The sequence below is a fragment of the Malaya genurostris genome, chromosome 2 (genome assembly GCF_030247185.1).
Source record: "Malaya genurostris strain Urasoe2022 chromosome 2, Malgen_1.1, whole genome shotgun sequence".
Classification (NCBI taxonomy): Eukaryota; Metazoa; Arthropoda; class Insecta; order Diptera; family Culicidae; genus Malaya; species Malaya genurostris.
The window spans coordinates 35,696,352-35,723,955 of record NC_080571.1 but is presented as its reverse complement, the minus strand read 5'-3'; the positions used below and the strand labels follow the sequence as shown (position 1 = coordinate 35,723,955).

Sequence of the window (27,604 nt, the reverse complement as noted above, 5' to 3'; positions counted from 1 at the left end):
GGATTTTCTTGTTTTTTTTTTTTCAATATACCATTGATGTTAGTTAAAGTCGGTTTGATTCTTGCAGTTAACAGTTTATCCAGGTTGGATTAGCAGTTTTATCAGTTAAGAATTTGACTGATTCGAATTGCTTCTATAATTTACGTTCATTTTGGAAATTACTCCAGATTTGGTTAGTTAATAACACTTTCCCTGTTTGAGTATTTTCTCTAACTCTTTCACGAAACGAATGGAACAATTGTTTAAATAGTGCAAAAATAGGTCCAAACACGAAACATCAAAATCAACCTTATCTTTTAATAGACCCTGTTGGACGATTGCTAGCTTCAGTCTATGATAATCCATGAACGGAGACATATCGAGTGCGCAGGGCTCCATCTACGTCTAAACAATGGAACTACATCTGACATCATTTAACTGGCGCTTCAGTTAATGGCGAATATGAGTTTCCGTTTCACAAACCTAAACCCAGAAAAACAACAACTAGTTCTTCTGTGGGCATATCTGCTGTTGGACATTCGGTGTGTGAATTTTGCTTCAAACAAGAGCGACTGCGTCATTCAGCTGCGGGTCGTTTGCATTGGAGAAAAGGGAAACGAAACGTGGACAGCGATGGGGAACATTATTCAAAATCAGTCGTTCTAATGGATCTGTATGTTATTCAAAGAACTGTTAAGATTACTTGTTTGCAAGTCGAAAGTAAAAATCATCAGTTTCGTGCAAATCTAGTATCATTTTATTAACTTTGTGCACTTTTTGGTGTGGGAAACTCGCACCAAACGAGTGCGTATAAAGTTAGCATTTGACTGCATCGCACTCGAGAAAAATATTCCGAACAATTTACAATAACGTAGAGAATTCCACGATTTGATCCTTCTGAAAAACAGAAATGAATCCCGTACAGCATTTTGATAGTTTTTTTCACCCAAGAGTTGAGATGCATGAAATATTGAAAAATATGACGACTTGTGTTAGATTATGATTATGGCTCAAACTTACAAATGATTTGAAATTGCATCCTATTTCCTAGAATACAAACGTAATCATCCGTAACAAAATAGTCTTTTTCAGCATTCCAAAGTCTTTAACGGTTCTTTTCAGGAAGTAACATAAAGAACTTCTATAGAAAACTGTCTTAAACTCTAATTCCTGGAATACGAACGTAAACTTTTGAAACCATCATCATTTTAGCGATTTTTTTCAGAATTATTGTTTAACAAAATAAATTCAAATGTTTTGTAAGATAATAAGCATCATTCGAACAAAATTTTGTAATTTTTTCGTGGAAAAATATTGAGAAATAAGTCGATGAAGAGGTACTTTTGAGGACGCTTCTTAAAAATCATGATTTGCGGTGTCCACTGTATCTCAGCGCAGACTAATCAGAAGTGAACAAATCAAAGCAGCATAGTTAGAGTATACGTTTTTCTAGACCCCAACGTTTCTGTTTGATTTTTTTTAATTTTTGGTGGTTGTTTAAAGTCAAAAATATGATTTTTCACGAAAAAATCCGCCATTGTGTAGCTGTTAAACCTCCCCAAAGTAACAAACAACGAAAAGGTAAACGTTGGGTGTTCAAAACGACGATTGTAACAATGAAAGATTATCTTTGTTCACTTCCTCTTTCGAATATAACGGTACTCCTAGCAATCCTTCTCTCCAATTATTTATCGATAATAATAACTAAAACTATCATCTTTTAGTTTGCACTGCTGAAATTACCGAAAGAAGTAGGAATATTTCGCAATAATCGAAAGAGAAAGTATACAACGAGAATCTCTCATTGTTATATTGGTCGTTTTGAACATTTTACACAGAAATGTAGAGAAATTTTCTCACGGTTCATGCATTGAGAGACACAAGTTCTTGTAGCATCTTCTACCGGATTAAAAATGTTGAATACAATATAGATAAATATCGAGCAGCTTCTGTCAAATTATCGGCAATCACCAAGTGTTTTGTATCAACAATAAATGAATTTCGCAACCAATCGTATTCGGAGTTGACAGCATCCTTCAATTAAACTTTCTGTAAATGTAAAATTTGTCACAAAAAGCCGCTTCTGAAAAGTACTTTTTTTCAAAATTAATCTAGACTGTCCTTTGAAAAGGGTCAAACACAAAGATATTGTATCCTATTTTATCACAATTCATTGATAAAAAGTTGAGTAATATGTAGACTGTACTAACGGGACTCAAAGAATGTTTTGTCAAATGTTCAAGTCAATTGAAGCGGAACTCTTGGACCTGTCCCACGAGCTCTTTCTTCTTCTATTCAGTATGAGATAAGTAAAGGTAAACCCCCTTAACTTCCAACGTTTTGCTCCGACAGGCTTGAAAATTTGACAAAATATTAGTGAAATGTTTTAAAGAAAACAATAAATGATTTTTCAAAAGTATTAGACCCTACTCGCCTCTTAAAATATTGCGAGTTCAATAATTATTATGACAAATGCCATTATGCCAAATGACTTTATGTCAAACAGGCCGCTCCCGATTTCATCTATTCCCTACATGATTTTGGATCAATTGACAATCTAACACAAAACAAATTTAACCTAACGCGCCATCTAAGTGTCATTATTTGAACCTTTCTTAGGATGGCGACAGAATTCTATGGGAAACTCATAGAACTTAGATTATTTTGTAGAATTTTAGGATTTGTTACAAGAGCTGTTCATTTGAAAATGCAAGAAAATTTATGTTCTTTTGTTTCGTGCGATTAGCATGTTTGATTTTATAAGATGATATGTTGACCAATACCTAGATCCGGAATTTATTTCGGTTCGGTTGAAATTGTTTTGAACGCTAGAGGAAAAAATCAAAAGTCGGTAAACATCTATTTTTCATCACGATATAGCATATTCCAACATAACATTTTCCCACATGCGGAACTGAAAATCTTCAATGTTTTGAAACAGAATTTTGGGTGCTTGTAATTTATAATTTAATTATTTTATAAATAATTGGCCAAACAGGGAAGATCGCATTGAGAGTTTGAGCATTGTACTGTTTTGTTTGTCGAAGTCGAATGACTACATTTTAAGTTCACGGTTTTTTGTCTTTCTCATACAGAAAGCCTATGCAATCACTGTGAAAACCGACTTTTTAACCGAGGCCATATACCAATTGACTCAGCTCGACGAACTGAGCAAATGTCTGTGTGTGGATGTGTGTATGTATGTAACAAAAATATGCACTCACTTTTTTTCAGCGATGGCCTAACCGATTTTGACAAACTAAGATTCAAATAAAAGGTCCTATGGTCCCATAGCCTGCTATTGAAGTTCATTTGGATCCGACTTCCGGTTCCGGAGTTACATGGTAATATGTGAAAATTAGAGAAAAAGTGTGCATTCAATTTTCTCTGAAACTGCTCAACCGAGTTTCACTAAGATTCAAATGAAAGGTCTTATAGTTTACTTGAAATTTCTAAAACATTTTATCCGGATCCGACTTCCGGTTCCGGAACTAAAGCGTGATAAGTGGAAAAGTTCCAATATCATTAGTATTTTTTTCACAAACGATGGTCAAAAACAGATACAAATCCCATAGAATTGTCCAATAAATTCTTCTAGTTTGCAGAGCTTATTAGTTTGTGGGCATGAAAACTTAATTCGGTACTACTGGTCCCCCGTTTTTCTGTTCCGGAAGCACTGAAAGTGGTGCAGAAAAACATTTAAAATAGAATTCACTTCAATTTCTCTGCGATGATTGAACCGATTTTCACATATCTTAATTTGAATTAAAGCTCATATTTTCTTTAAAGCTACTGTTAAATTTCATCCGGATCCTACTTCCGATTCCGCACTTACAGTGCGGAATGAGTGTCGAAACTTTCAAACTGACATATAGAATGACAATATGTACCACACCGAAAGAAGAAGATAACACAAAACAAACGATGCGTGCTTTGTTTTATTTCGTACACGCTATACAGAAAACGAAACGGTTACGAATGTCTGCTACTGGTGTGTAATATTGGTAAAAGACGGTGCTGCGGTTTATAAAAATTATAGCTATTTTATGATTAGTACGACCGGAAGAATAAAAGAAATGAAATGAAAATTAAAATTAAAGAATGTCAACGAACTGAGATTCATTTGAAAAAAATATGCAATTTTCACAACCGAAGGTTCAGTAATACCGTACCAGTGGTGTAGTGATGTCAATAATAATAATAATAATAATAATAATAATAATAATAATAATAATAATAATAATAATAATAATAATAAAAATAATAATCCTACTGCATGTTTTATGCTGCTGATTTATGCTGTTTAACTTGACTTACATATGTAGAAGTAACAGAAACGCAGGTTAGCTTCGTTTGTTAGATTTCGTTCAATTGATTTAATCGAAATAGAGCATGAGATAGTAAGTCTAGATTCAATTAGGTTCAAAATTGTTTCAATTTGTAGGTCACATTTGTTGGTGGCAAACAATCCAACTTCTGCTATTCCGGTCATCTGAATCCGGCTTTGGAAGAATTGGAAATGATGATTAAAAACTGCAGAAAGGATTTCACTCACTTTTTTTTAAGATGACCAAATCGAAACTTATAGGTTGAACGTAAAAGTCTTACAGTTTCATACGGAATTCCTAAATTTGTTGTGGATACAACTTCCGATTCCGGAACTACATGGTAAGCAGGATTTGTAGAGTTTGTTAGATTAAGTCCGAACAAACTTTCCTATTTCCTACCGTTCCAAAAACTCAACTTTTCATTCAACTCTGCCAGAAGGAAAATAGACAGAGATGACAAAGATAACAAATGACCGTCTAAATTGCTTCGCGGCACTGATGATTCTGAATCCTCAGTATGGATTGCAACGATCAGCGGATATTGAGGCTGTCAATTGGCGATTTGGACCATGCGGTTTCGTTGTTTTATGAGACAATTCATGGAATTTCACATAGCAGTGTTCCTAAGAAACGAGTTAGAAATAAAGTGGATTACAAGTTGCTTTGATGGAATGCAGAGCTTGGCCGTATGCGTAACCTACTACGAAAACAACGCAAATGCTACTACCGTTCCAAGACTGAGGATAACTAAATTCTTGTTCTTCGACAAATTGAATTACAAAATGAAACCGCTAGAAATTATGCCTTTCTTGAATATCTTGACCGAATCGAGAACAGTCTTCGAAATAATCCTTCAACTTTCTGAACATATGTAAAGAGCAAGAAACGTTCTGGTGGCATTCCCGTAAATGTTTTTCTCAAAGGTGTAAGCGCTCACTCTGCATCTGAGACCGTTTTTTTTTCCCGATTATTTTCGTGGTGTTTTCAACAGCCCCCCTGTCAAACCGTCGTAGGAATACATTGATAGTTTGCAATCGTACAGCCTTAACCTACCTCTCTTGAATATAAGTAAAACCGACGTGATGAAAGCAATATCCAGTTTAGATTCAACGAAAGGCTCGGATCGTCTACCGCTAGTGTTTTTTTTTAAACATTGTGTCCGATTACTATATGTACCAGTTAATATGATTTTCAACCGATCAATAACCGAACATACTTTTCCTGGTGCTTGGAGAATCGCTGCTGTAGTTCCAATACATAAGAATGGAAACACTCATAATATTAAAAAATACAGAAAAATTTATTATCATACACAAATAGCTTGAATCCCACCATCGACAAACGTCAGCAAATTGATGTGATATGTTTCGACTTTTCTAAAGCATTTTATAAAGTACCACATAATGTTGTCATCCTAAAGTTACAACGACTTGGATTCCTCCCATTGTTTGACTAGATGGCTGGAATCATATCTTTCTGGTCGATCCGCTTTCGTCAGGATTGATACCGTACGTTCAAATACGCTCGAAATGCCTACCGGTGTTCCTCAAGGAAGTCACTTGGGATCGCTAATATTTGTTTTATTCATCAACGATCTTTGTAACCGCATAAAATCTGGAAAATTGATCTATGCTGACGATCTGAAAATCTAATGGCCAATCGACTCCTTAGTACTTCAAGAAGACATAGCAAGTATTGAACATTGGTGTTTGTTGAATGGTATGTTGCTTAACACAAGTAAATGTAAGATGATAAGCTTCAGGCGTACACTATCTTTGCGCTGCTTCAAATAAAGACTGTCCCAGAAAGCATGGACGCAACCAAAAACCGCTGCCATTTCGCAATGGTTCAGAATCTGTCAATTTTTATGGCTGCGTCCTGTTGTTTACACTCTTCTCTAACCAATTGTGCAGATGTTTATTCGTTTTCATTAGTTTGTTTCGAAATGCGTAGACTTTCAGCAAAACAACGTCGAAAATTGTGTACAAATGGTGCACAGAACGTGGACTGTCACTGAGAAAGATAGCAAAAATGAAAAAGCCATTCGAAATGCAACCAGGAAGTTCGGTGAGGATAACACCTTTTGAGGATAAACCGAAAACGGGTCGAAAAAAAGGTTCTGCTAATCCTCAGTTGGATGAACGTATACTGAAGGCGATCGAGCAAACGAAGGAGGTTTCAGTTCGGGATGTGGCCAAAAAAGTAGGCACTTCGAAGTCAAATGTTCTTCGTGCTAAAGAACGTTTGAATCTTCGAACCTATAAGAAGCTGAAACAACCAAAACGTAGTCCGAAAAAAGAAACATCGATCAGGCCGAGGGTTCGAAAGCTGTACAATACGATTCTTGCTGGAAATTTGAACTGCATAATCATGGACGACGAAACCTACGTGAAGCTCGATTACAAATCCTTGCCGGGACCACAATATTATACGGTGCGAGAAGGGCAAGTGTTAAACCAGTCCGAGGCATCGATTGAAGTCGAAAAATTTGGTAAGAAAGCTATGGTCTGGCAAGCAATTGGTAACTGCGGTAAGATTTCGAAACCCTTCATCATCACTGCTTCAATGTTCAATGAACAGCGAAATACACATCAAGGAATGTTTACAAAAACGACTTCTACCCATGATTCGAAGCCACGAGGATCCTGTTGTCGTCTGGCCAGATCTTGCTTCTTGCCACTACTCGAAATCAACGGTAGAATGGTATACTACCAAAAATGTCACTTTCGTCCTAAAAGACATGAATCCACCAAATTGCTCACAACTTCGACCAATTGAGGAATTTTGGGCATTAACGAAGGCACATCTTAGAAAACATGTCTCGGCAGCCGAAACCATTCAACAGTTCGAAAAAGATTGGAAAAAAGTGTCAAAACTTGTCGCCAAGAAATCTGTACGGAATTTAATGAGGAACGTTCGCAAGAAGATGCGCCAGCTAGTCTACAATGGCTAAGTAGCAAATGTTGAAAATAATATTCTGTTGTTGTAGTCTAATATTATCAGTATATCGAATAAAATTTGAATATCTAACACTAGTGAATTATTTACAGTGAAATCAAAGTGCGAACATACTTTCTGAGACAGTCTTTACATTACGTTATGAAATATCTGTACGGTTCTTTTCGAAGATTAAACAAATAATTAAAAAATAAACCACGAGACTCTAGAAACCACAATTTCAATGTGCAACCTGAAGGAACACTAGTCTCACGATAACATATTAAAACTTTTGTTTGGTTTCCTTCACCGTTTTGTTTTCGTTTTAAGTTTTATTATATGTAAAAAAAATGAATGTGTTTGCAGTATGTAAAATGCAAACAATTACGGGAGTAGTCACAATCCCTTGTTCCCCCCTTACCCCCCCCCCCCCCCTCGGTACGTGCCTGATTCTATTGAACCTATCAAATCATTAAACCACGTAAGGGGGGTTGCTTTTCAATTTGACGTTTGGTTTAAGAAATGTTTCTGTCACAATAACAGTATGATGAACGGACATTCCAATTTAAAATATTCTAATAATTATTTAACTCCTGTGGGACCATTATTGCTAATGTCACCATTTTGTTTTGCGGATTCTTCGACGTCCAATTAACGAAGAGAGAGAAAACTAGCGATGCAAAAAAATTGTAGAGAATCCACCAATTATCGATTTATCCCTTTGATCAAATGCATCGAACACAGATAGCAGATCTCACTGGGTGTGCATGGGTGTACTGTCACTCTATTTCAATTTGACTATCGTGAGATTTTATTAAAATTTTGACATTTTTATCATCAATAAAACTAGGCATTCATTAGAACAAATGAACTTCCTTCGTTCAAATGCAATTGAAATAAACGATCACTTTGAAACAACGGCATGGTACTCAGAGCAGCAGAGCAAGAAGACAAAAGAAGGAACTCCAAAAGCCTGTCGTTTGCTCGAGATTTTATTACGAACAACCAACCAAGAGTATCATTATGAATTCCTCCATCCTGGCTAGGGCCAACCGCAAACGGTAAGCATGGGCTCTCGAGTATGTAAGTAGTTTTGCGGCTTTGTTAGGCTGCCGCGCGCAAACTACTGACACTCTGTTCAAACAACACAATTGCGAGAGTAACTCTGTATTCAGGCAAGCACCGTTCGTTCCGGACTCGTCTGTCCCTGACTGCGTGTACAGGTTTGAGTTCGGTGCGGTCGACACACAGGTGACACCAGGACAGGTACTGGTACTACTCCAGGGGCCAGGCTTACATCGCATCGTTTTGCTGTGTCCTTCTCAACTTCTTAGCGTATGGCGGCGTCGAAGCGCCACCCGAGGAAGAGGTCGGCCAGAGGGTTAGCTCAGGTGCACACATGCCGACCGCACTAAGAGCTACGTGAGTGTGTGTGTGGGGTTTTTTTTGTAACGCTCTGTGGAAAATCTCCATCACCGCAATGCTGTTCACCAGCTTTTGGCGGTAGGTTTACCTGCCCTCTGGCCTCTTTGCATGACTGTCATCTCCACGGTAGATGATGGCTTTTTTCCCCATGCGAAATGACGGGCTTTTGCATTTTATATTAAGATACTAGGAATGCATGTGAATGGCGTTCATTCAGTACGTTCACGTTGAACTGTTGAGTCAAGGCACTACAACGTAATGGTGATTGCTGTGCTGTCAGCGTGAAAGCGGAAGCGGTGAAAATTGTGCTTATAATAAAATTTAAATCGGCAACATGTCGCCCTTCCCCACCCCTTGCTGAATGGAAACGTTCAGACCTCGAGAATGCTTTATGCTGGGCTTAGAGAGCTCTTTGTTAGTAACCTAATGAATAGTATAGTGCCTAATGTAACAGCCGGTTCAATTAGTTAACAATTCGAAAACATACCGAACGCCACATGTTTCTGCAACCGCATTTTCTAAAGGCTGCCTGAATAGAGCCTGCCCTGGTTGGCAAGGATGAAAAAAAGGCAATTCGATCAATTGGCTCAATTCATGAATAGCAGAAGACTGAAACAGGTATTTAACAAGATATCGGTTGTGGATAAATGCTGAGCCTCTTTAATGGAGGTACGAACGGACGAACGAACGAACGAACGAACCAAGTGGCCATTAATTCAAAAAGCAGATGCTTCCGGAGAGATGTACGATGATGCCGGCGGAGAAAAAGATCAGCTCTCAACGATAAAATGTGTTGAATCGATGTGGCAGTACGTGCTTTCGACATTGGCAGGAAGCCAAGCGAGAGCACCATCCATCCCTTTCGGTATTAGGTGAATGTTGATCGGAAGTACAGTTGAGAAGTCATATCATGTACTTCTATTCCGTCAGTGCAATGGGCAGATTTATCGGCACAGATTTTTTAGAGCCACGTTTCAACGTAATTTTCGGTTTTGTGAATTACATTTTTTTCAAGTTTAGCAGCTTTTTGCTACTGCAGTTTGTGTTGAGTGAGGCGACCGCCTCGGGCGCCAACATCCACGGGGCGCTAAAACATGATGGAATTGGTAAAAGTTAGGTGTAATAATAGTTTGTGAAAACATTATTTTTCTTGCGTTTCTTTCCGGGAGATCCAATTAAATCAAATTATGTTTCAGATTAGTATTATACTATATTGAATGAAAAGTCTCGGGCCACTCAAAGAAAAGAAGTGAGAAGTTTCGAGTCGTATAGGGTAAGGGCTCCCTATTTCATCTGAGTTCCTATTTCCATCTCATCCCTTAACCTCATTACTTTGAACATGAATAATATCTTACAACGTACCTGAACCCAACTGTTAAATGTTTAAAAATAATATTTAAGCTATTGTCATACTTTTCCATTGAAAGAATTGGTTTTAAGTTCTTCGGTGATCGTTTTTTTTTCATTTTAAACAAACTCACTTTTCCATTTAGGACACATTTTCGTCTCAAGATTTACAGTTCGTCATGTTTCTGAATATCTACTAGACGATTCGTCTCAAAACATGACCACTGTTTCGCACAATTACACTACTATTGAATGCAGGATTAATTCATAATTAGTAATGTTCACTTGCCACTTGTTTAATTAACGATTAAAAACTTCAAAAATTACCCGACAAGCAATAAAAGTCGTCAAAAATATGAGATGAAAGTTGTTCACTTAATTCACTTGATTGCGCTTTGTTTTCATCTCATTTGGTTTCGCAAAGTTGCCAGGTTTTCTTATAATGTTACAAAACAAATTTTTTTTCCTCAAATTATCATTAACAAGTTTTTTTTTTGGCATCCGTGACATTGGTTTAATTATATAATTGATATTTATATTTCTAAAAAACTATTTCGGCTTCGAATATTACCAGAAAGAGCGTGCTAAATACTAATGAAATAACCATTGTGGCAAATCTAGTAGCACTGCTTTCTTTCCGCTATATGTCAACATAACGCCGTTAACCCAAGTAGCACACGTTATTACACTTCAATGACAGTAACTTATATGACACGAATTCATGGAACAAGTAGAAGGCTTTGCAACGTGCATTATAACTGCTATGTAACCAGAAAAGCGTAAGAGGCGGAGCTTGTGCGACTTACCAAGGGTTGCCAAACAACTTCTCAGTAACGAATATTTTGAATTTGATAATTTGAATAATTTGATTCAGCGCGCACATCGGTCACAATGAAACAGAAAATATAAGCTCATGTCAAGTTACAAATTGTTGATGGTTTTTCCATTTAAAATTTACGACCAAAAATTGGCATCCGATAATCAGAGTTAAAATATAAAATTCAATCCTTTTTAAACTCACTATATCTACTCAAAATCTAAGTGCTATTCGATATTTATGGTGAAGTTGATCATTGCACTTATTGAAAATGTGCGCGCCTTCGATATTTTGGGTTTCGGAACATCGACATACAAAATATTTTTCATATTTTCATACCCTTCATATTAAATTTACAGCTAAAATGTCGAAATGTGCCTCAGAAAGAACTTTATTGTGATTAATATTAGTTTTTCATATACCAAAGTTAAAACAGTTAACCAATCGCAATAATTAAAAATTGCATTTTTATTCAAATTTAATGAATATTTCATTCCCTGGTCATAATGGTAGCCATTGGCATAAGTTTTTCCATGCATTCACTGCGGTGACAAAGTGTAGAAATATTCTCTGTGGTAGTGCGAATGTATCTCCCAAAACGAAACAAGTTTGCTTCGCACATGTACCCGCAAAAAGTTTGAGAATAAGCGAAGATTTAACTTAAGGCCAATTCTTTAAACTGAAGGAATTTTTAACTTATTCTACTACTTTATTTAATATTATTGTCCGGGATAATGTACGGAAACTTTCAACCGACACTGCAGTTGTATTTCTTTGTTGCATCACAACGAATACGGTAACCGATATGAAATCATTACTTAGAGTTTGATTACCGAAAACTTACGCTGGAACTAATTGTAACATAGTTTGATGAGATGTCAATTCGTAACATTATTTTGACTCCATTGCCACCATCATAATACGACTTGTTTCGTCGTGTTTGTCATGCCACGATTATGCAGCATCTGTTTTGTTTTATTTTTTTTATGAACAAGTTACATGTGCTACTTGGGAAGTGTGTGTGTTTCATCGGTTATGTACAGAGATGCCAGATATTTTCATAGAAAATATGTATTACTTTGCATAAAAAGTCTATATCTGCTCTATCTGTTTTCATTAATAAAATGATGTTAAAAGATAATTCTTTATATCTTCGAAGATTTCCATTTTAGCATGCGATTTGTCCGTTGATTAATCTTTCAAAGAATTACTGCTATCAAATAGTAATAGATACTCACAGAGAAAAGTCTAATTTTTTATTTCTCACTTTTTATGAACCTTTACAAATCTGTATTACATTTAGGAAATCGGTATAAAATTTGTACTCTTATTTAAATCAACTCAAAAATCTATACAATACAGATAAATCTGTATAAATGGCATCACTGGCTCTGCATTTTGTTTTTAGAAGGGCTAATGTCTAAATAAAAACAAATTCTTTTTTGTTTTGTTGTTAAGTTTACCAAATTAACTGTACAGTAGAATTTTAAATTTAAAACGAAAGATAACGAAAACGACCCAAAAATCTTTAAACGTCGAAATGATTCAAAACTGGTTCTAAAAAAATCGTGTGTTGTCTTATAGTTGGCATCAGGCCATTTTTAGGAAAAATTCGGAAATTTTGAGCCTGAGAGTGTAATAGTTCAATGTTTTGTTTTGATTGCTATCGCCATTACTAATTAATAGGATGAATGAAGGACCAACAATAGAATGAATAAAAATCCTTTGAGATGGAATTAGGAGTAGAGTAGTGAACATATCAGAAGTGTTTTCAGCTGATTTTTTTAACATTATTTTAATTTCCAAGGAATGTGAATCGATTCTCCATGTGGAGCAAGACGAATTAAGCAGAAATATGCAAAAAATCTTTGTGATTTTAGTGGCTAAATCAGGTTTTTAAGGTAACGTTCTTACAAATGAGATGAAAGAGGGAGCCCTTGCCCTATAGTTTGTTGAGAACAAGCCTCTAGATTGCCCAATTCCAAATTTCATGAGCAAGAGACGCTTCCTTCTCGATTGTGGATATACACTTGGACCTACCAAAAATGCAATTCTCGGAGAGCAAACCTGCGAGCCTCTTAAAGAGCAAAAATTTGTTTTTTTCAAAATCCATTGGGAAGGTTCCCCTTCCTCCTTGAAAGGAATTACTATTCCCGAAAATTGGCTATTGGGAGATCCAAATTCAATCAAATGTTCAAGTGCGTAAATATCTGTACCACTGTTCACTACACTGATATCGCATCTTTTGACGTAGGACTACTCTTTGAATTCTATATAGAAATGCGAATTATTCAAAATACGAAAAACGGTGGAAACAGTGGCCAGGTCGCATCGATTCGAATAGATAACCTATATATTTGAGATAGTTGGTGGTCGAAAGTTTAATAAATAACGAACAATGTATAATATTCCATGTTTACCAAGCCGATCTTCTAACAGAGACGACAATTTCGTTTACATTAAATCTTTGCATTTCGCATAGAATGGACGCAACTATTTAACCCTTTCACGACCATAAGATGTTCAGGATTTTGTAGCCTGGGGGTGTTTCCCGTGCACCCAAACGGACCAAAGGATGCGGCCAACATAGATATTTACCAACGCCATCCGGAAGACTCTCATGATATATTCCATTCACCGGCCACTGCCAATAGCCTGCTAAAACGAAACGAAAGTTGGGTTTATTATATCGTAATTTAATTTATTGCTCTCATTGTCAGAAAAGTAAAATATATAGTTAGTTATGGTATTCTACGAAACGATTTCGTGTATTTGTTTAGCACAAGTGGACGTTGCACATAACACATTTATTATGTGTTCTATTTTCTATACGTCGTTTTGCACAAACTTTTTTAGTGCAATAAAGATTGACAGTTCATTTTTTTATTCGTTCAGAAACACATTTGTCGCCATGGAAATAAGTTTTTTAACATTCAGTTAAAAACATCGATTTAGTAATAATTGAAGAATCGAAAACGAATTTTATAGAAGGGAAAAATATTTCCCTTGAACGTTAAAGGGATAAACTGAGGCTCTTAACACAATCGAAATTAGTAATGAATCGACTCGCATTCTGTACGGTTCGTTTTTGCCGTGGAAAAGGATTCTATGCTCATCAGCTTTGTGTGGATTTTTATGCGCCGTTCGCCTTGCATGAGAGGCAATGATTTTTGTCGGTGTTCTGCTGATTTTTCCCATTCAAAATGTTGGCGGCGTTTTTAACAGAAATTCTAATCTTTTCTTTGGAACTATCATTAATAAGTGTTTAAATAAAATTTGTGACTGTGACCGAGAGAAGGTTATTGTACTACATTTCTTAACGTTTACTGTGATGCCATTTTCGTCGCACATGGCACATGTCTAAGACCTTCTAAATGTCAATTCATAGAGCACAAAAATCCACAAGCATTGTGATAGATTTTGAGAAGTGTTTTGAGATCCCTTACTTTGATTCGTGGAAAACGTAAAACATCTTCTAAATTTGTAAGTCATATTAGTTGATGGCCATGCAAACTTACTTTGGTTGTACAGATTTCGGTATTAGGTTCCGGAAGTAGCTGTCCAAAATTTCAAAATGAAACTCACATCGATTTCTCAACAATGACTTGGGGGCGAAAAAAGTTACTAACACAGTAATATTTCATTAAACAAGCTTACGGAATTGGTGAACATTTTACATTCGTTAAACTTTTGCATAAATAAATAACCGTTAAGTTTTTCAATACTGAACTATATTTAGATATTGATGCTAATTGAGGTTATGTCATGAATTTTTCAATCAAAATTATAGGTAAAAGGTAAATTTTTTATTAACTGATGAATTGTTGGTTCAGCTTTAACAGGTATGCAAATTTGTTCTAAATCAACTGAATTAATCAAAATTGAAAAGGCTTTGCCCTTTTCCGATTTTTTTGGAAATTGACTGGTTTTCGTGATTAAGACCAATCCGCGGGTAATTTTATCGTCTCATTTAATATTTCCAGTAGTAAAAGGTATCTCGCAAACTATCAAAACTGACGAAAACGAAATATTGGGACCTACAGATACTCATAGTAACAGACTGGCGAATACCTCTTAGGGAGCCAAACGAACCGTCAAATTCATATGCTAGAGCATGGGTGTTTTTTACCCAACTATGTTTTTCATTTGTGCTGACTATACAAATTGTCAATAAACGGGTGTACTTTGTTATTGTCACATAAAGTTGCAATACTGCAGACAATTTCGTAACACATAAGTGATTGATTAAAAAAAAGAAGTATATTGTGACTTATATTGTGCAATTTGGAAGGTCTTGCAGGTGAGTAAATTTTGTAGCCTTACTAGTTTCCGTCGTTGCAACTAAATTTTTCAACAATTTTGCCGCTAACGGCTGTTTTCTAGTGAAATCGACGTCCTGTATAATCTTTATTATTCGTTATCGGTTGCTGTAGAAACAACATCAAGCGATTTATGAAAACGACGAACATCATCCGATTCCCGGATTCAAATCGCTCGAATCCGACGGAAAAAATAACAATATATGACAGGTGGGTATTGAGGACTTGGCTATTAATTTCTCCCATACTGCTTATTTCTGCTTCAGGAAAAACTTCACCGAACAGAGCCTGGGATCAACAGTTGCAACCAAGCAATGCTGCTCCGTGTCTACGTTGATAATCAATATTTCACCAAGCACATCATTTGATTTGATGCAAAAATAAAAAAGAATTCAATGAAACTATTTTGTTGTTCTTGTTCTAGAATTCAAATCCATAAAACTTTTTAACATTAGCTCATGTTTTGCTGATCTTCAGCATTGTTGAATCAACCACTGCCTTTAGATTAGAAATAACTAGAAGTGAAATGTCAAAAATACCATGACTCTGGTTATAGCGAAAACTACAATGTAAATAAAGATTCGGTCATGGTTAGCCTAACCATCTCAATCGTATTAGTTATTCATACAATATACTGTTCAATATTACTATTCTAGAGCCGATACCATTTATAGTAAACATGAACTTGACTATTGTTGAAATCATCTGATTTAATAGTCGGCTGAAAACCACTATACTCGCATGGTCAGGATGGCCCTCTATATAGTAACTGTTACCATAATATTTTTCTGAGTGTATGAGAGTCTGTAGTGTCACCCTTCTTTTCTACACTGCTGAAAATCGACACCTTTTTAACATGTGTTTTTCTAAATACATTTCAATTTCTAGACTCATTAACATATCAAGTACGCTTCATTTGTGCTTCAAAATTCTAGCGCATAAAAGTAAAGTGTGTCGTCATATGGCTCAACCAAATGCCATCACTTATTAATAATGAGTGCAGACTTGTTGATATATAATGCTTTGAACATGAAACTAAAGCGTATAACTTTATGGCAGAGATCAATGTAACAACATGTCAGTTTGAAGTGTCGCTGTATTGATGTATATATGTTTTTTTTTCAATAGTCCTTACATTCTCTGACAATTGCGGCAATATTAAGTGTCAAGCATATAATAAAAAGGTTTTGACCAAAATATCTACAAGAATCTTCGTGAGATTGATTGGATCAGGTTTTTTTTATTACATATTCTAGAAATTTTAGACAGTAAGTATATCGATTACATTGTCGACGACTTTTCAAAACAGCTGTAAAAATTTTCAGGCGAAATTGCGTCATTCTTTCGCCCTCGTCACGTCTTGCAAGATCGCCCTTCCTTTTTTTCTTCTGTTCGACTTCATTCGATATTCGTCAATCCTGCCAGGCGGAAATCTGCCAGGCACATTCAAGCGGGGTTTTTTGGGCATGGAACGCGTAGGGCGAAACTTACGTAAACAAATGGAATCACAGTTTCGCCCTCTATAATTCGTTGTATCACTAAAAAAATTTATAATTCGTTGTATTACTAAAAAAAAAAGATGTAATTTAAAAAAAATAAGGTCTCGCCCCTTCCACACGCTCTAACGGACATACATTTGCACTACGTTCTCCACAACAATTTGAAAACTATGTGATCAATTTCAGAAATCTGTAAAAACCTGTCATTTTTTAACCTACGCTTACGTTGAAAATAATTTGCACGCTAGCTCTATTCGCTCCTTCAATTGCTGTCGAACTACAAAGAGCAAAACCACCCAACAGCGAGAGTTTCGTTCAATAAGCTAAAATTAAGTAAGCCATATCAACCTGAAATTGAGTCAATACGACTGAATTGTAGAGTAAATATAACTCTTCTTCAAGTATTTTGTTGCACGTGCTTTACGGAAAAAACCTAGAGCCACTTTACCTAAAATTAGATTATTGCACGCAGCCCGCAAATGGGATGGAATGTACTTAAAATTAGGTTGTTTTTCAGTTTCGTGTCGGCATTTCGTAATATCGATCGATTAATCGAGTAATCGATTATTAGCCCAAACAATCGATTAAATTTAATCGATTGGTTTGAAAATTATACTCGATTATCGAATAATCGAGTAAATCCGACATCCCTACCCGCTTGTGAGGAATTCTGACAACCATCAGAAGGCTGGCTTAATTCCGGCTGCTGTCAAAATTGTCCAGGCGAAATTGCGTCATTATCTCGCCGTACGTGTCTTGTTTATTCCCCTCCTATTTCTTTTTTCTCTTTTTTGTTCGGCTTCATTTGATATTCGTCAATCCCGCATGTACGTACAAAAAACGAATCGTGAGACGAGGTAAATGAGATTGAAATAAGGATATGTTTGGTAGTGAGAAAGCAATGTTATTGGCAATAACATTTTCCATGATTAGTATATATGAAGGGTAATAACTTATTGCCTTTCATATGTATCTTTAATCAAAAAAATAAAGCCAAGACGCTTAAAATGTAGAACCGATTCAAAACGGTTCTGCCAATCTTGTATGGCAAGAGTCCGACAGAAAAGAACCGTTTATAACCACTAGGCGGAATTATCTGCCGGAAACGGTTGTTGCTTTGTTGTCTGACTTCTGCCGGAATTCTGGCAGAATTCCGGCATAAATGGTTGGCAGACATAGCCAGCCGTCTGGTGGGAAATCTGCCCACCGCGCACAAGTGGGTATTCGTGAGGGACATCGCAGTCACGACTTTCAATAAGTGTGGTTGTCATTGTTTTTGGAAAATCAAGAAGATTTGGAGTAGAAAAGTGTAAACTCCAAGTGCCTCAGGATCATCCGTCGAATCACGTCCAATTGATATAGCAGAGAACAAGTTTTATTTCTGACCAAGGTATCATAGAGCTAAGGCAGTGTGTGCCTTATTAAATATATAGTTGAATAAAAAAAGGTTTATTTCGTTTTTACCAATACGGGAATACTCGATAACTTGGAGAAATTTAACTACATACCCGAAAATACCACATATTAGTTCGGAAACAGAATTTTGAGCCATGTTTTGTTCTCATGTTTACTTCTCATGTTTAATCCAAAATTTTAATTTTACCTAACTTTTCGATTTTGTTTATTTGTATTTGATACGTACAAATTTCGTAATCTAATCATATTCTTGAACGCATTTAGTGAGCTGTTTTGTTCATATTGGGAGCGATGAGTTGTGATTCGAACGAGTTCCGCACGGCAATGGTGCATATACAAGTATAAGTAGACTTGAAGCAGATTGTGCCATCTTGGAGTGAAATCAATCTTCAATTCAGCAACGTCATTGGCACATTGCCGCGAAACTGAATTACCGGTAGCTACACCTGTCAATGCAAAATGGAACCAAGAAAAGGAGGGTTCTTTCGAAAATTTCCATAACGTCAGTAGCGATTTGCAACGATTTTTTCGTTCTTTCAGTAGTAAAAATGAATATCAGCAATAAAAGTAAACTCGGAGTATAAGAAAATCGATTTCAAAGTGATTACTACTACTTGATCTAGTTTGAACTACGAATAAATATGTAAAATCTTCAGAAATGTGTGATATTGGGTACTTTTTATTAACAACTCCAAAAAGCGGTTGACAGGACTTGTCTAAACCTCAATGGATGCTACCGAATCATATGGGAAGTGATATGCATAAGTTCTTATCTCCCAGTAAGGATTTTCGTTTTTTTTCGCTTGAAGATTTTCGTAACCGAACCGAAGATGCCAGTTAGTCAACAATACAACCGAGACGAACTTTTTTGATTACCATGATTTTCCTTTTCCGCCATAATCCAACCACGGTGGATAGGCGGTAGGCCGTGACATCCATCTTCACTTTCTGACAGCTGAAGTTTATCAAACTCACGTCAGCCAATGCCACGGAAGAAAAAAAAAGTAAAGAAGAAACATTTCCTCCTTCATTCCAGGGAACGTCACGCACCTATCGTAAACAGTTTTACGGGGCTAAGCAGTAAAAAAACGCCTCTTTTTATGACCCTAATATCCTCCGGGGTTACTGGCAAACGTTTTTGCACATTCAGAATAAGTAGCCGTCATTGTGGCCATTCGGCTCTTCTGGTCATAATCGAGAGAATTGTTTGTTTGGTAATGCACTTGGTTTTACCATTGTTGACGCATTTCATTTTTTTTTGCTACTGATCCTTGTGGTAATTTGTTGGATGTTCAAATTAGGGCTGATATCACTGATATGTGAATAATGATCTATGGGATTATATTTCAGTTGAGAATTTAAATATCATGGAACGATCATTAAGTTTGTTTTATTAAGCTGAACATTAGTTCCATCATATTACAAAGCATGCATGCACATAAAATCGAAGATATCAGGTTCATTTGTTAGAGCAAGATCTAATAATCGTCCGTTCATGTTCTTAAGATCATTGATCTACCGCAGTCCGTTCGATAACAATTTTTTGCATAAGCAATTTAAAACCTTCTTCAGTGCATTAATTCTAAGTTTGTCCAAAAACTGGTGGTTCTTTCCACTAAACACTGATTGCCCTATTTTTCACTTCATATGGGTGTAATATCTTTCTATTAGTCGAAATTAGGGGGTGTTTGTTGATATTGTTACCTGCATACTACTCTTGAGCAGCTTTGACATAATGGTAAGATGTCAAATCCGGCCAAACAAACACTGATCTCGTGTTCTTTTAAATAAAAGGTAGTAATCGTTTTAGCAGACACACGTTCACGTAAAGTTTCTGCTTAATCGTACTTGTAGTTATTAAGATTCCGTTCTGCAAACCACAACTACAAAAAGCCTGCCAAATTTTGTATTTTTGGAAAATTCAGACCCCTTTTCGGCATTGAAATGATCGTCAAACTTGTCACTAGGTAATGGGGTATGAAATTCAAGTCCATAAAGCTGCCTGGAGTTTGCTCTGACATTTGTTTCATTATCCATAACCACGCAATCAAATTTTGTCACCAATTCGTCGAACATCCTGAGCGCACCTGCTCTCGAACTGGTTCCACCCAGTTCAGTTTGTTGTTTTTATTACCATGACGGACTAAACTACTGCCGATTTCTTCATATTTAGAACGAAATATTACGATCTTTTAACCTTTTCAATCACTTCTCGAATGGAAGGTAATCAGCTTAAGAAATGTATTAGCTGGAATTTGAAAATGTCGATCTGCAGTAAAGATCCTCACAGATTGAGATTCGTCAACATTTAAACATGTAAACTGCTTGAAATGCCTTCGCTGTTCGCTCTTCACTTGTTCTCCCCTCTCTCGAGTATTGCGCTGTTCCTTCTTCATAAACGGTGCTCTTAGAATTGAGTTGATACAATGAAAACTGTGCAAAGTCTCTCATAAACTCTCAAGTTTGGAAAACCACGGGTTACTAATTAGTCTCGACACTCTACTAGTACGACGAGCTGAAGGAATCCGCTTTAATGGTAGCTGATACTTTGAACAATAGAATTGGCTGTCCGGCATTACTTTACGAAGTTACTTCAAAATGTGCAATCAAATGAAGCCGAGTGATTTACTCTCTGATCTGTTGTTTGATGAGGCGCTCATAGGTGCAATAAAATCGAACCGTCATCAAGTCACTCATGCTTTCTAGCGTTGCGGGTGACATTAATTTTACTGGTTGTGACCATTTAGATGTGGAAGATCAATTTTAGCTTTGTGAGAGTGAAACTACGTGGCCAACATCGATTGTGAATTCTAACAATACGAAGCATGTCCGGTTAATATTTCGATACACTAGTGATTTACGACGACAAAATTTTATGGTAAGTCTCAAAATATCGTCATGATTCTTTTGCAGAATACCCTTTTCACTTTCCAGACATCAGATCGTACTTCATTCGTCAAGTACATGTTTTGTCGTGAATACGACTTACTTTACTATGGGGCGCCTTTTCAAAATTGGCCATATGGAAGAATGGGCAGAACTTAATCGTAAATATCTCGACTTGTATTAACGGCAGCAACATAATTCTTTCACCATTTCATCAAAAATATGATCAGGAATTTAGGATAATATTTGGAACAGAGTGAGATAATCACAAACAACTCAATAATTAAATTTCCAAAAACTTTTTAAACAACGCGGAAAACTCTTTACTTTTGCTTGGCATTTTCGCGCAAGGACGACGATGTTGAGGTAGTCAGGAGCATACCCTCATCTGAATGCGTATAAAAGGGGAACCGTGGTCGAATATCGATCATTTCTTCTTGTGTGTTGGATGGAAGCAGACGTCGTGAGAATGATTTATCATTTGCTTTCCGGTCGTCGAGGGAGCGATATTATCAACCAACAGCGACGGAAAGTGCACCTTCTGCGTGGTTAAAACCTCACGCTCAGGTAGCAACTCTCATTCGCATTCTGAAACTGGATTCTGGAACTATATTCCGAAACTGATTTCAGTTTCGAAATAGTAGTTCTAGAATTGCAACTGAACTCTGAGTCTGCTCTTAGTTCTAAATTTAGTTCTTGAACTCAGGTCCAGTTCCATTATTCCAGAAATATTCTATTCGGTTTTTTTAGAATCATAATAATACTCCTGAAGAATTATGCGACATTTTACTGTACTCTATGCAACCCATTTTGGTAGTCGTGGCGAGAAATCGTCTTCAAGTTTCAGAGCTTAGTTCCGGAACATGGGTTTAGAATTCAGAGCCTGCGTACTGAACTGGATTCTGGAAAGATTCCAGAACTGATTTCAGTTTCGAAATTGTAGTCTACTAAAATCTGTCTGTAGTCTGTTCTAAGTTTTGAATCTAGTTCTTGAGCTCAGGTCCAGTTCCTAATTCAAGAATTCTTCAAATCGGTTCTTTTGTCCTGAATACGACTTACTTTACTATGGGGCGCCTTTTCAAAATTTACCCTGTACAAAAATGAGCAGAACTTTACCACGAATATCTTTTGATGTACTTAACCCAGCATATTTTTGTCGTGAATACGACTTACTTTACTATGGGGTGCCTTTTCAAAATTAGCCATATGGAAGAATGGGCAGAACTTAATCGTGAATATCTCGACTTGTATTAATGGTAGCAACATAATTCTTTCATCATTTCATCAAAAATATGATCAGGAATTTGGGATAATAATTTGAACAGTGTGAGATAACCACAAACAACTCAAAAATTAAGTTTTCTTAAAATTTGAAAACAACGCGGAAAACACCTTACTTTCGCTTGGGTTTTTCGCGCAAGGACGACGATTTTGAGGTAGTCAGGCACATATCTTCAACTGAATGCGTATAAAAGGAGAACCGTGGTCGAAAATCGATCATTTCTTTTCGTGCGTTCGATGGGAGCAGACGTCGTGGGAGTTTAAACCTTCAACCAGCAGCAACGGAGAGAGCGCCTTTTGCGTGGTTAAAACCTCAAACGCTCAGGTAGCAACTTTCGTTCGCTTGCTGGGCTTCAAGGCGAGCAGACTGCCATCGCGAGAGTTAAACCATCAACCAGCAGCGAAGGAGAGAGCGCCTTCTGCGTGGTTAAAAACTCAAACGCTCAGGTAGCAACTCTCATTCGCTTGCTGGCCTTCAAGGCGAGCAGACTGCCATCGCGGGAGTTAAACCATCAGCGAAGGAGAGAGCACCTGCCATCATTTGGTTTTCGGTAGTCGTAACGAGAAGTTCAATTTTCAGATTTTAGTTCCGCAATATAGGTTTAGAATTCAGAGCCTGCGTGCTGAAACTGGATTCTGTAACTGTATTCCGGAACTAATTTGAGTTTCGAAATTGCGATTCTAGAATTGAAACTGGATTCTGAGTCTGTTATTGGTTCTAAATTTAGTTCTTGAACTCAGGATCCAGTTCTTTATTCCAGACTTCTTCTATTCGGTTCTTTTTAGAACCATAAAATTACTTCCAAAGAATTATGCGAAATTGTGCTTTGCTGTACTCTATACAACCCATTTTGGTAGTCATGGCGAAAAATCGTCTTCAAGTTTAGAGCTCAGTTCCGGAATATGGGCTTAGAATTCAGAGCATGCGTGCTGAACTGAATTCTGGAACTACATTCCGGAACTGATTTCAGTTTCGAAATTATAGTTCTAGAATTGAAACTGAATTCTGAGTCTATTGGTTCTAAATTTAGTTCTTGAACTCAGGATCCAGTTCTTTATTCCAGACTTCTTCTATTCGGTTCTTTTTAGAACCATAATAATACTCCTAAAGAATTATGCGGAAATATACTTTACTGTACTCTATAAAACCCATTCTGGTAGTCATGGCGAAAAATCGTCTTCATGTTTTAGAGCTTAGTTCTGGAATATGGGTTTAGAATTCAGAGTCTGCGTGCTGAACTTACTCAAATCGTCACCATTTTTTATTTTAAAGAACTATACTGCTTATTTCATAGTATTTAAGTGCGTTTCAGAATGTTTAATGTAACTAATCTGTAATTTAGTCTAGGCGCATCGTTTAAATTTCTAGTAATGAAAGAGGGGAAAGTTGCACAATTCAAACAATCGATGAACTACCAATTCGAATTCGGAAGCATAAATAAAGTGTGTCATATTCGTATTCACGACATCCAGTTATGTCTCTGACATTACACACCCGTACTTTTTTCTACAAGCTATCGGAAAAATGATCAGGAATTCGTGATTAAATTTTCAACAGCGTGAAAAAACCCTAAAAATAATTGAAAAACAAAGTTTTCTAAAACTTTTGGAAATAATGAGAAAAATTCATCACGCTTGCTTGCCTTTTTTGCATCCGGACGACGATTTTTAGGGAGTCAGGCACATATCACAATCTACTGAACATATAGAAAAGATAATCTTTGAATAAAAACTGTTTATTTCTTCTATTGCTACAGACGGAACTGGATGTCGGGGTGATGTTCTCCCACCAACATCAGTAAGAACAAACCAAGTATATAGCGTGAAACGCTCAGGACGTCCTCCCATTTGGACTTCGGTCGTCAGGAGGAGCAGTCGGCAATGAAAGTAGACCTTTTGCGTGGTGTAAAACCTCAAACGCTCAGGTCACAGAGCCAGTTTTCAGGATAATTTGATCAGCTTTGTGCAATTTTCGCAGTGCAAAATTCGAAACAATTTTTAATATCTTAGAGAATTACACAGTTTGGGCCTTCTGAATGCCAGAAATTTATCTCGTACGGCATTTTGATAACTTTTTTCACTGAAATATTCAAATCCGAAACGAAATAATTGACATTAAAATTCTGTATGGTTCTATTTAGAGCAATATTTGTATACCCAAAGAATTATGCGAAATTTTCTTCACTATACTGTACACGACCCGTTTTTCAACCACTTGTAGTTCGTAGTAGAACTTTCTGCTGACGTGCATAGCACCGACTTAGAAGCCATTAATGAAAGGTTCCTTTCAGAACCACCATTATTTTATCATAAAGAACTATACTGGTTGTTTCGTAATATTTGATTGTGTGTAAGAATGTTTAATGTAACTAATCTGTACTTTAGTTTAGGTGTATCGTTTCAAATTATAGTAGTGAAAAAGAGGAAAGCTTGCACAATTCACACAATCGATCAACTAATTGATATTCGAAAGTATAAAGAAAGAGTGTCAGTTTTATTCGTATTCACGACATCCAGTTATGCCTCTGACATTACACACCCGTACTTTTTTTTACATATATTTCAATAACAGTTGTTTTGAGCTTTTTTTTATTTGTCGTCAAAACACTTCTTATAATGAGAATTAAATTGTTCTTTTCAAATTGCAAAATTTCTGCGACGGAAAAGATTTACTGCTTTCAATGACATGATTTTCAGCTGACTCCACGAATGGATTCGGAAGCTTTATGCACTGCCAGCCTTCGGACCCTACGGTGCGATTAAAGCAAAAGTCATGCTCATTGAAGCATTAACCGGACGACCTTATCGTTAATCAGCCAGCTCCTGTGGTGACCACCGGAGTGATGTGCACTGATGTAACGAACCAGCAGCAGCAAAACGATCACCGACCACCAATAAAGCGTTCGCTGACTCATTTCGCCAGTTATTCAGTGTTTCTTTTTCAACAGCTTTGGCCCTGCTTCATACGAACGGTCAGAAGCGGTTCGAATGCTTCATTCCACAAAAATGAAAAAAAATGTTAGCTCGTTATTATCTCTCCTGAGTGCACAACCAGAAAGCTCCATCGAACGGGACGATGTAACTAAATGCATTGACATTCTCGAATCAAGCTGACAAAGCCACCGTCTAGTTTTATCGATTTTTTACCGCCTTTGGTGGAATTTTTTCTTGCTGTATAAAAATGATCAAATTAAGTCAATTATTGTCGGTGAATTGCAGATTTGTGCAAGCGTACCTAGTTTTTATTGGTCGACGTGTTGTAAGCCATAATCCGAAATCGAAGGATTTAGTGGAAGCGATAATTTTCCACTAATCGTCAATTTATTTCTCACTCATTTGTTTCCACTGCTCGGAAAACCGTTCGATTTGCCGCGATTATTCTTTCAATGGTTCACACTTCTGCGGAATCCGTACTAGGCATAGATTGAGTCGTATTCCTGCGCCTATCTACGTGCCTTTCCTCGCTTCTCCTGTTTTTTTTTACTTCAGGCAGAGAAACGCGCACGGAACGATAAAATACTACAGAGAAAATCCCAAATCCATCACCAGCGAAGCAACAATACCTTCATGCAAAAGACGCGACGAAAACACACACGCGTAAACACAAGATCATTTAAATCACTTATCTCTGTTTATCACACACAAAAAACTTCACTACACGAATCGCGAACGCAACGAAATTACAGCGAATGTCAATCGTGAGAACCCGATCGGCCACGAACGGTAAACGAAGCCCGAACCCGTTGGATCGGGCGTTTGTTTTTAGCCACTTCGGGCCACGAACGACACCCGCGAGTTTGCCCGAACCAATGTCAACTACCGAGCGAATCCAACACACGCACAGAAATTGTAAACAAATTTCATTTATTCACCGATGGCTGCATAGACGAACGCGGTTTTAGACGAGTTTCACACGGCACGCACACCGAAAGCTGCACAGGCGTCCAACGTCAGACGCATACACTAGGGCTGGCGAAAAAAGAGATGAAAAAACTCCTTGACGGCAAACTTTTCACTGTTTTTCACAGAAATTTCCTCGCTGCCACCGCACTTCTATTGCACTCGAACGCGTCCCGATCGCTAATCACTTCCGACGCCAGTTGAACCCACTTTTGGGTGCCACTGGGGGCTTTAAATTGCACAATTTTCGAAAAATTGCAGACTAAAATGCAATGGTCGTACCCTCGCGAGAACAATATACTTCAATCTGAGCAACCCGAACGGCCGTTCGGGTACTGCACTGGTGTGTGTGCCATCAGCGGTCTCGTCTAAATGTGCAATTGCCTAGCACAGCTTCGGTGGCTGGGCTTATTTTCCACCGGGACACTGGGCGATCTGTTGGGTTTGTGTATTGGGTAAAGCTAGCTGAATAAATGGGCTAGTCTATGAATCGCGTGATTAATCGTGTTAAGAATTTAGAAACGGTTGTGTAAATAATGATTTCTCTTTGTTTACTTGATTTTTCGAGCGAGATTTGGCACTAACGTTAATCTTTCCCTCTAATCATTCACATAGAATATTGACTAAAACGATCTACCTTCGAACTGCCTTGTCGAGATTTTGTCATTAAATTTGGTAATTTCATAACTATGTATGAGATTGATTATGAAAATTGAAGAATCATGCAATGATCATTGAACTTTCTATCTTTGATAGGATATAAGATATCACCGGTCTTTTAAATGTTTACTGTGATGAAAACAAACTAATTTCAAAATGGCGAGTATGCATTTGTGGTTGGGAGGGGTCAGAAATGCTCATCGAATTGTTTTCATCACGAAACATCTAATACTAAACAGTTTTACTTCCATCAACGCTGACGGGATTTCGCCAGTCGTTTAGACTACGGTTTAAGGCTTTCATTATTGAATCGATGGCAGGTTTCGTACATAAAAAAGTTTGTAGCGTGTTAGGAAATGTTAAAAACAGCTCCCTTTCATTGCCATGCCTTGTCGGTACACACTTAAAACCGATTCTCGAACTCGGCATATTGAAATGCCGAATAAGATCGGCAATACGACATTTTACTGAATGTTCAGTAATCCACATGCTCTTTTCTCGAATTCGTTTAAGTAATATGCTGATATCTCGGTAAAGCGCATTCTTTTGCCGAAGATTGTCATAATATTATGATGAAATTTCTGTAAACAACAAATATACCGAAATCAGCAAATCCCTTTGCCGAGGTTTCGAACAGTGAGTTAGCTATTACTGAAACTCGGTGAAGCATTTGTCATCTAATGTTCCTTTCGATTTTGCAAAGCACCACGTCGCCATTGCAGCAAAGCACCATGTCTCGGCGAAATGTATAATTACTGAGAATCTCGGCAATTCTGAATTTGGTAACTGTCAATTATTACCGAGCTTGTC

General features: G+C 37.0%; 1 protein-coding gene across 1 annotated transcript in view; it reads right to left on the bottom strand.

Annotated features, from left to right (window-relative positions):
- The window catches only part of LOC131430015 (titin homolog), a 479,674-nt gene extending 453,248 nt beyond the window's left edge, over positions 1-26,426 (bottom strand). Inside the window, exon 1 of the mRNA XM_058594621.1 lies at positions 25,470-26,426. The gene's annotated coding sequence lies outside the window, so the exon portion shown is untranslated. The remainder of the gene's footprint in view (positions 1-25,469) is intronic.
- Between the last annotated feature and the right edge of the window lie 1,178 nt (positions 26,427-27,604).